The sequence below is a fragment of the Lolium perenne genome, chromosome 3 (genome assembly GCF_019359855.2).
Source record: "Lolium perenne isolate Kyuss_39 chromosome 3, Kyuss_2.0, whole genome shotgun sequence".
NCBI classification, from domain to species: Eukaryota; Viridiplantae; Streptophyta; class Magnoliopsida; order Poales; family Poaceae; genus Lolium; species Lolium perenne.
This window is the reverse complement of record NC_067246.2, coordinates 55,623,791-55,634,461: the sequence shown is the minus strand read 5'-3', so window position 1 is coordinate 55,634,461 and position 10,671 is coordinate 55,623,791.

Below are 10,671 nucleotides of genomic sequence, written 5' to 3'. Positions count from 1 at the left end.
GTACTTGGTTTAGTCGTGTTGATCTTTCATGCACTCTAAGGTTATTTAAATATGAACATTGAATTGTGGAGCTTGTTAACTCCGGCATTGAGGGTTCGTGTAATCCTACGCAATGGTGTTCATCATCCAACAAGAGTGTAGAGTATGCATTTATCTATTCTGTTATGTGATCAAAGTTGAGAGTGTCCACTAGTGAAAGTATGATCCCTAGGCCTTGTCCCTAAATACTGCTATTGCTGCTTGTTTACTGTTTTACTGCGTTACTACTGCAGCGTTACTACTGCTTGTTTACTGTCCTGGGCAAAGCACTTTTCTGGTGCCGTTGCTACTATTTATTCATACCACCTGTATTTCACTATCTCTTCGCCGAACTAGTGCACCTATTAGGTGTGTTGGGGACACAAGAGACTTCTTGCTTTGTGGTTGCAGGGTTGCATGAGAGGGATATCTTTGACCTCTTCCTCCCTGAGTTCGATAAACCTTGGGTGATCCACTTAAGGGAAAACTTGCTGCTGTTCTACAAACCTCTGCTCTTGGAGGCCCAACACTGTCTACAGGAAAAGGAGGGGGCGTAGACATCACTTCTGCTGAAGAAGCCGTACGGGCGCTGGTTAGGACGAGACCTATCCATCCAGAGGATAAGGTGTGGAGGACGACGGGATATTTTTTCCCCAAGTCGCTCCTGCACCTGCTATAAGGATGCAAGTGGACAAGTCCACGGAGGAGCCCGCTTTAGCCGCGTGAGCCGCCAGTGCAAATTGCAGGATAAGCAGGTGCCTGCGTCCGCACATACGCGGACAGGTGCAGGATTTGCAGGTTCCTGCTTCCGCGAAGACGCACCACTTCTCTGCCCATGGTCCTCCTCTCTGCCAGAAGACGCACGCAGTGGCGACAAGCGCGCAGCGCGAGGCTGGTGGCGCGAACGCTACGGCCGTCGCGGAGATCGCCCCGGCGCCGTCGGGAAGGAGCGGCAGGAAGCGCGCGTGCTGGTCGCGGGCGGCGGCATCGGCGTGCTGGTGTTCTCGCTGGCGGCGCGGCGGAAGGGGTGCGAGCTCGAGCAGGTCAACGGGACAACGGCGCCGTGCACCAAGAAGATGCTGGCGCTGGAGGATGAGCTCTTCCCGTCCACCCCGGGCTCCGCCAGATCCGGGCCTCCACGTCCCCCCGCCGCCCTCCAGAGCGGCTAGTTGCTGCGGCGCCTCCAAGGTCGACCGAAATCGACGGAGGCCCCGGCGGATCGCGCGGTCCGGCGTCCCACGGAGCACGACGGCAGCACAGAGGCGGGGCCGGAAGAAAGCGGAGAGGCAGCGGCGGCGCTAGATGACAGGTCGGGAATGCGGTGCGGGTAGCGGGCCGAGCGGGCGAAGAAGCACTGGGCCACAAAGCCCACTTTAGTGTAGCAGGTTGTCCGCGACGCCACAAGGCGTTTTTTTCGCGGCGCGGTTTCGTGGGCCTGCGGAAGCCTGCAGCCACACTCATTTCGAACCTGCTACTCCCACTTTATGATAATCCAACCATGTGCCTTGCAGACCGTGTACTGTGTGTCCATGTTACCACTTACCACTGTTGCGTGTAGTATTAAACTAGTCTGTTTAGCATCTTCAGTTTGCCCTTTATTCAGATTAGCACTGTACTATGATGTAAATACATTTAGTCTGCCTACTAGAAGTCACAAGTATATGTAATATGACATGTTGTCAATATATTTGCCTTTAGCATCTTATAACATGGTATTTGGTAGAATAAGATTATTTCACGCTTGAAATTAAATTTTCTTCCAAAATTTCTCGTTAACAAAATATGAGATAAAAAAAAAAGCAAAATATGTGACTATCTCGAAGATCTACACATATATGGCTTATAAGAATCCACTTTCAAATTGTTCCTCTAGAACAAATTTGTTGATTACCAAAATAAATTTTACTATCAAGTAAAATTAATTAAATGCATGATCATACATGCAGGAAAAATGGGTGACATCAGTAAAAAAAAATTCCAAGAACTACAACTTGATGGAAGTAACTATCTATCATGGGCCATGGACATGAAAATAAATTTAAATGGTCGTGGCCTTGGTCCCGTGATTATCACACTCCCCCGAAAATGCTCCAGAAATACCCCAAGTGGCAAAGTATGCGGCATTACATTTCATAAGGCACCACCTCCATCCCGATTTAAAAAATGAATATTTGATGGAGGAGGATCCACTAGCTTTATGGAACTCCCTCAAGGAGAGATATGACCAACAAAGAGCGGTTATGTAGCCGGAAGCCGAGAGAGAATGGTCTCTCATAAGGTTCCAGGACTTTAAGTCCGTTGCGGCATATAATTCTGCCGTGCATAAAGTTAACTCCAAACTGAGATTTTGCAACAAGCAAATTTCAGATGAAGATTTAATCGAGAAAACCTTATGCACTTTCCATCCCTCGATGAGGATATTGCAACAGCAATATCGTCAACACAAATACACGAAGTACTCTGAGCTTATATACACATTACTTCAGGCCGAGAAGCATGATGAACTTCTCATGAAAAATCACAATGCTCGCCCAACGGGTGCCATGCCGATCCCTGAAGCACATGCTAATGCTCATTTTACTAATAAATTCGGAAACCGTAAGAGGAACTTCCGAAAATTCAAGGGAAAGTGGAAGAACAATGGTCAAAAGACAAATGGTCAATTTAAGGGGAAAGGTCATTTTAAGAAAAATGATCAAAATGACAACTCTCAAGTTTGTCAAAGGTGTGGATATGCGAATCGCCGTACAAACAAATGTCGTATTCCCAAGCACCTAGTGAATCTTTACATGAAGTATGGAGGAAAAGGGAGGCGAGTTCATGGCCATAAGGCTGAAGCTCACTTCAATGCCATTGAAGACAACCCTCAAGCTAGTCCTTCTCAAAGTGCTATTGAAGAATTCAAGCCAAAGGACAACATCATCCTCGATGAAGACATGCTTGTGGACTACACCCAAGATGTTTTTGGAGACCTCGGTTGATCTCCTAAACAATTGATGTCACTTAGCTACTCACATACTACGTTGTGTTATATATTGTGTAACAATAAGTAGAATAAAATATTTGAGACTGCATGTATTGTATTATGTGAATCAGACATAATATTTTAATGTATTTATATTTCGAATTTGTAATATAAATACTATGTATGTAATTTGATGAATATATGAATAAAATAAATTTATCCTAAAATATTCTCTTTCTATTTTTAGAAATTTTACGGGAAAAATCCGATGGAAGAAGAATTATGTTTAGTGGATAGTGCTACCACTAACACAATTTTAAGGGAAACAAAATACTTCCAAACTCTTACTAAGAGAAAGGAAGATGTTATGACTATAACCGGGAGTAATAAAGCAATAATTGGTTCAGGAAGAGCCACATTCACACTCCCTATGGGTACTACTATTGTAATTCAGAATGCACTCTTGTATCCTGAATGAACGCGTACCCTTATAAGTTTCAAAGATATCCGATCAAATGATTTTCATCTTAAAACTATTAAGATGGATAAGAAAGAATATTTGCTTTTAACAAAAAGCGACGGATATGAGAAACAAACTCTTGAAAAATTCCCTTCATTTTCATCCGGATTATACTTTACATACATCAAACCCGTACCTTTTGTTGCGTACAAAATAATTTTTCAAAATCTTGATAAATTCAAGACTTGGCATGATCGCCTTGGTCATCCTGGAATAGGTATGATGAGAAAAATTATAAGCAATTCTATTGGTCATAATTTACCAATTAAAAGATTTCCCAAGTCATCAGATTTTGTATGCACCGCATGTGCAACCGGGAAATTAATTATTAGGCCATCCTACCTCAAAGTTAAAAATGAGTCACTTAATTTTCTTGAAAGAATTCAAGGAGATATATGTGGTCCAATACAACCTTTATCTGGACCATTTAGGTACTTTATGGTGCTAATTGATGCATCTACTAGATGGTCACATGTGTGTTTATTATCAACACGTAATCATGCCTTTGCCAAATTAATAGCTCAAATTATCAAATTAAGAGCAAATCATCCTGAACACATGATTAAAACAATAAGAATGGACAATGCGGCTGAATTCAGTTCACGCGCATTCAACGATTATTGTATGGCCTTAGGCATTCATCTAGAACATTATGTACCTTATGTTCATACTCAAAATGGATTGGCTGAATCTTTAATCAAAAGAGTAAAATTAATTGCTAGACCATTATTGCAGAATTGCAATTTACCAACCTCTTGTTGGGGACATGCGGTTTTACACGCCGCAGATCTGATGCAAATCAGACCAACTGCATATCATGAAACTTCCCCATTTCAAATAGTACGAGGCAATCAGCCAAGTATTTCCCACCTGCGAAAATTCGGTTGCGCTGTATACGTACCGATATCACCACCGCAGCGTACCTCCATGGGCCCCCATAGAAAAATTGGAATCTATGTGGGATATAAATCTCCGTCAATTATAAAGTATTTAGAACCCCTAACAGGGGACCTGTTTACAGCCCGGTACGCTGATTCAATTTTTGATGAGGATCATTTCCCGGCATTAGGGGGAGAAACAAACCACAAAGAATGCCAGGAAATAGATCGGCATGTAACAGGCATCCAATCCTTAGATCCACGTACTAAAGAATCTGAATCTGAAGTTCAGAGAATAATAGATTTGCAACACTTTGCAAATAACTTGCCAGACGCATTTACTGATCACAAAGGTGTCACTAAATCATATATCCCTGCAGTCAATGCACCAGAACGAGTAGAGGTACCAAATAAAACTACTCAACTCCCAATTGCAAATAAAAGGGGGAGAAATCTGGTCTCAAGGGAAAAGGCTTCTCCAAAGCCACCGCGGAAACAAAGAAAATCTATGACGGTAAATGCAAATCAACCTGAAGTTGATAGACACCAAGATGATGTTCAACATCAAGAACCTAGCATAAATGTGCACACAAATTCTATTGCTGGGACATCGAAACAACCAGACTCCGTTGTTATGGGAAATCACACGGTGCCTGAAGAAACTAATGAAATTTCCATAAACTATATCGAATCGGGAGAATCATATAATAGAAAGACTACAATTATCGACACATATTTCTCCTCTAAAATTGCTAAAACCCTTCAACTGGATCCAGAGCCAAAATCTATGAAAGAGTGCCTGAAGCGCTCGGATTGGCCTAAATGGAAGGAGGCAATTGAGGCAGAACTGCGCTCGCTTAATAAAAGAGAGGTATTCTCTAAAGTAATACCTACTCCTCAAAAAGTCTTCCCTATGGGAGCTAAATGTGTTTTCGTTCGAAAAAGGAACGAAAATAATGAGGTGGTGAGATATAAAGCGAGACTAGTAGCACAAGGGTTTACGCAGAGACCCGGTATCGACTACGACGATACATATTCTCCTGTATTGAGTGGAATTACGTTTCGATACTTAATATCATTGGCAGTACAAATGAATTTATCAATGCAGTTAATGGATGTAGTGACCGCATATCTATATGGGTCACTCGATGCGGATATTTATATGAAATTAAGTCCCTGATGGACTTAAAATCCCTAATCCAAATATAAATCGCAACATGTATTGTGTAAAATTACAAAAGTCACTCTATGGCTTAAAGCAGTCGGGTAAAATGTGGTATAACCGGCTTAGTGAGTTCCTTCTTCAGAAAGGATACTCAAATAATGATGATTGCCCATGCGTATTCATAAAGAAATCCTCAAAAGGATTTTGCATCATCTCAGTTTATGTTGATGACCTCAACATCATTGGTAACGCGGCAGATATATCTGTAGCACGCAATCATTTAATGACGGAGTTTGAGATGAAGGATTTGGGAAAAACCAAATTCTGCTTAGGTTTACAACTTGAGCATCTTCCCTCGGGAATACTCGTTTATCAGCCCGCATATATTCAGAAAGTTTTGGAAAAATTCAATATGGATAAATCATATCCATCCAAAACACCCATGGTCGTTAGATCCCTTGATATGGAAAAGGATCCTTTTAGACCTAGGGATGATAACGAAGATGAATTGGGACCTGAGTTTCCATACCTTAGTGCGATAGGAGCACTAATGTACCTTGCTAATTGTACTAGACCAGATATTGCCTTCGCAGTAAATTTATTAGCTAGACATAGTGCAGCTCCAACAAAACGTCATTGGGCTGGAGTGAAGAATATCTTCAGATATTTACAAGGTACCAAAGATCTTGGTTTATTCTATAAGAAGAATCAAGACATGACTTTGACTGGCTATACTTATGCTGGCTATCTTTCTGATCCCCATAATGCTAGATCACAAACTGGATTTGTATTTTTATTCGGTGGAACAGCTATCTCATGGAAGTCAACTAAACAGACTCTAGTAGCAACTTCCACTAACCACTCTGAAATAATTGCATTATATGAAGCTTCACGTGAGTGTGTATGGCTTCGCAGAGTGATTAATCACATCCAGACCTCATGTGGCATAGGTGAAAGGACACGGATGTCGCCTAGAGGGGGGGTGAATAGGCGATTTAAAACTTTTACGAGATGGGCTTAACAAATGCGGAATAAAACTAGCGTTTACTTTGTCAAGCCCAAAGCCTATATACTATTGTTCACCTATGTGCACCAACAACTTATTCTAAGCAATGGTTCACCTATGTGCACCAACAACTTATGCTAAGCAATACAAGCAAGTATGTGATAGCAAGATATATATAACTTCAAGCACGATGGCTATCACATGGTAAAGTGCATAAGTAAAGAGCTTGGGTATAGAGATAACCGAGGCACGCCGGAGACGATGATTTATCCCGGAGTTCACACTCTTGCGAGTGCTAATCTCCGGTGGAGAGGTGCGGTTGCTTAGTGCTCCCGAACGCCACAAGAGGCTCACCTTGAGGTGTGGTTGCTCGATGCACACCAACGCCACAAAGGCCTCACCCCAAGATGCGGTACTCACACCACACACCGAACGCCACGAAGGCGCCTCACCTAAATCTCCGGTGACCCTCGCCACAAAGGCCTAGGTCACGGTTCCACTAAGGGATTTCCTTCGAGGCGGAAACCGGGCCTTACACAAAGGTTGGGGCACACATCCACAACTTAATCGGAGGCTCCCAACAAATCACCACAAAGGTCTAGAATCCGTCTAGGGTTCCAAGAACCCAAGAGTAACAACCTTCTTGCTTTCACCACCACGAATCACCGTGGAGAACTCAAACCGATGCACCAAATGCAATGGCAAGAACACCACAAAGATGCTCAAGTCCTTCTCTCTCAAATTCCAACAAAGCTACAAAAGCTATTGGGGGAATAAGAGAGGAAGAACAAAGAGAAGAACACACAATTCTCCAAGATCTAGATCCCAAAGATTCACTCACAAAGAGGTGATTTGGTTTGGTCAAAGTGTGGATCTAGATCCCCTCAATCTTTCTCTCAAAAAGATGCAAGAATCATTGGTTGGGGAAAGAGAGATCAAGCTCACAAAAAGTCAATCAACAATGGTGGTGAGCTTGAGAGAGAGAGGAGGAAGAAGAAGGAGCAAGCAGTAAAAAACCAGGAGAGAGAGGGGGTTTAAAAAGGATGCCCCAAATTTTCTGCCCGTTGGAGACTTGCTCGCGCGGGGGAGAAGGGGACCGGTAGTACCGGCCCTTGGTGGCCGGTACTACCGGCCAGTGATGGCAGGAGGCGGCAGCGCGCGCGGGAGGGGGAGGCCGGAGGTACCGGCCAGGTTGGGCCGGTACTACCGGCCATGGTCGAGCAGCGCGGCGAGTAGGGGCAGGCCACGTGGCCAGGGCGAGGCCTGGGGTGCGCGGGCCGGGAGGGGAGGCCGGAGCCTCCGGCCGGGGTACCGGCCAAGGTACCGCCGGGGCTCTGATACGTCTCTGACGTATCGATAATTTCTTATGTTCCATGCCACATTATTGATGTTATCTACATGTTTTATGCACACTTTATGTCATATTCGTGCATTTTCTGGAACTAACCTATTAACAAGATGCCGAAGTGCCGATTCTTTGTTTTCTGCTGTTTTTGGTTTCAGAAATCCTAGTAACGAAATATTCTCGGAATTGGACGAAATCAACGCCCAGGGTCCTATTTTGCCACGAAGCTTCCAGAAGACCGAAGAGGAGACGAAGTGGGGCCACGAGGCGGCCACACCCTAGGGCGGCGCGGCCTGGCCCTTGGCCGCGCCGACCTGTGGTGTGGGGCCCTCGTGTGGCCCCCTGACCTGCCCTTCCGCCTACTTAAAGCCTCCGTCGCGAAACCCCCAGTACCGAGAGCCACGATACGGAAAACCTTACTGAGACGCCGCCGCCGCCAATCCCATCTCGGGGGATTCAGGAGATCGCCTCCGGCACCCTGCCGGAGAGGGGAATCATCTCCCGGAGGACTCTACGCCGCCATGGTCGCCTCCGGAGTGATGTGTGAGTAGTCTACCCCTGGACTATGGGTCCATAGCAGTAGCTAGATGGTTGTCTTCTCCCCATTGTGCTTAATTGTCGGATCTTGTGAGCTGCCTAACATGATCAAGATCATCTATCTGTAATTCTATATGTTGCGTTTGTTGGGATCCGATGAATAGAGAATACTTGTTATGTTGATTATCAAAGTTATGTCTATGTGTTGTTTATGATCTTGCATGCTCTCCGTTACTAGTAGATGCTCTGGCCAATTAGATGCTTGTAACTCCAAGAGGGAGTATTTATGCTCGATAGTGGGTTCATGTCTCCGTGAATCTGGGGAAGTGACAGAAATCTCTAAGATTATGGATGTGCTGTTGCCACTAGGGATAAAACATTGGTGCTATGTTCGAGGACGTAGTTACTGATTACATTACGCGCAATGCTTAATGCAATTGTCTGTTGTTAGCAACTTAATACTGGAGGGGGTTCGGATGATAACCTGAAGGTGGACTTTTTAGGCATAGATGCATGCTGGATAGCGGTCTATGTACTTTGTCGTAATGCCCAATTAAATCTCACAATACTCATCATAATATGTATGTGCATGGTCATGCCCTCTTTATTTGTCAATTGCCCAACTGTAATTTGTTCACCCAACATGCTGTTTATCTTATGGGAGAGACACCTCTAGTGAACCGTGGACCCGGTCCAATTCTCTATCTTGAAATACAATCTACATGCAATCTTGTTTTCTTGTTTTACGCAAACAATCATCATCCACACTATACATCTAATCCTTTGTTACAGCAAGCCGGTGAGATTGACAACCTCACTGTTTCGTTGGGGCAAAGTACTTTGGTTGTGTTGTGCAGGTTCCACGTTGGCGCCGGAATCTCTGGTGTTGCGCCGCACTACATCCCGCCGCCATCAACCTTCAACGTGCTTCTTGGCTCCTACTGGTTCGATAAACCTTGGTTTCATACTGAGGGAAAACTTGCCGCTGTACGCATCACACCTTCCTCTTGGGGTTCCCAACGGACGCGTGCTGTACGCGTATCAAGCTCTTTTTCTGGCGCCGTTGCCGGGGAGATCAAGACACGCTGCAAGGGGAGTCTCCACTTCCCAATCTCTTTACTTTGTTTTTGTCTTGCTTAGTTTTATTTACTACTTTGTTTGCTGCACTAAATCAAAACACACAAAAATTAGTTGCTAGTTTTACTTTATTTGCTATCTTGTTTGCTATATCAAAAACACACAAAAAAATTAGTTACTTGCATTTACTTTATCTAGTTTGCTTTATTTACTGTCTTGCACTCTATATTAAAAATACAAAAAAAATTAGTTACTTTTGTTACCATGTCTAGCTCTGAACCTGTTACTTCTTCGCCTGAAGAATTAGTCTTCACTTTTAAACAAGGGGATGAGGAGAGTTTTAAGGATGCTTGGTCTAGAATTTTTACTTCTTATCATAAAACTGAACCTCAAATGACTGTAAGTTTGCTCCTTATTAATTTTTATTTTGGTCTTATGATTCGTTATAGATATGCTTTGGATGCTTTAGTGGGAGGAGATTTCCTTCATTGCAATGGGGATCAAGCTTTTAATGCCATAAAGAAGTTGGTTGCATCACATGATTCAGCTAATAACTTTGATTCAGCCCTTATTAGCATTCATAATAGATTAAACAATCTCGAGATAAGTACATCTCGCTTGGATGACAACTATCACCATGTTCGTAATCGTCTTGAACAAGTTTATTGAACTCTAAACCTTCATTATGGGATCCTACTGTTAAAATTGTTATCGGTGATCAAACTCTTCGTGCCAACTGTGATATTATGTCTGAATTTTGTCTTATACCTGAGAGCATTTATAAATCTTTGAAACTTTGGGGAGTTGATGAAGGAGGAGAAGAAATAACTCTCATTGATAACTCTGTTATAATTCCTAAGGGAATAGCCGCAGGTGTGCATACAACCATTCTTGGAAGAACAATATCCATTGATTATCTTGTTATTGAATGTGTAGGGACAGGAAAAATCACACTCGGAAGATCCCTGCTAAAACTATTGGGAGCAGTCATAGATGTGGGAGAAGGCATCCTGGATTTCACCTCTATACCGGGGGGGAATCATACATTTCCTAAATCAAAGAGAAAGAAAAACAACAAGAAAGGTAAGGGTAAAGCCCAAGGTAAGGATGATGCACCACCCTCCGATAATACTTGATACACACTTTCTGCGCCTAGCTGA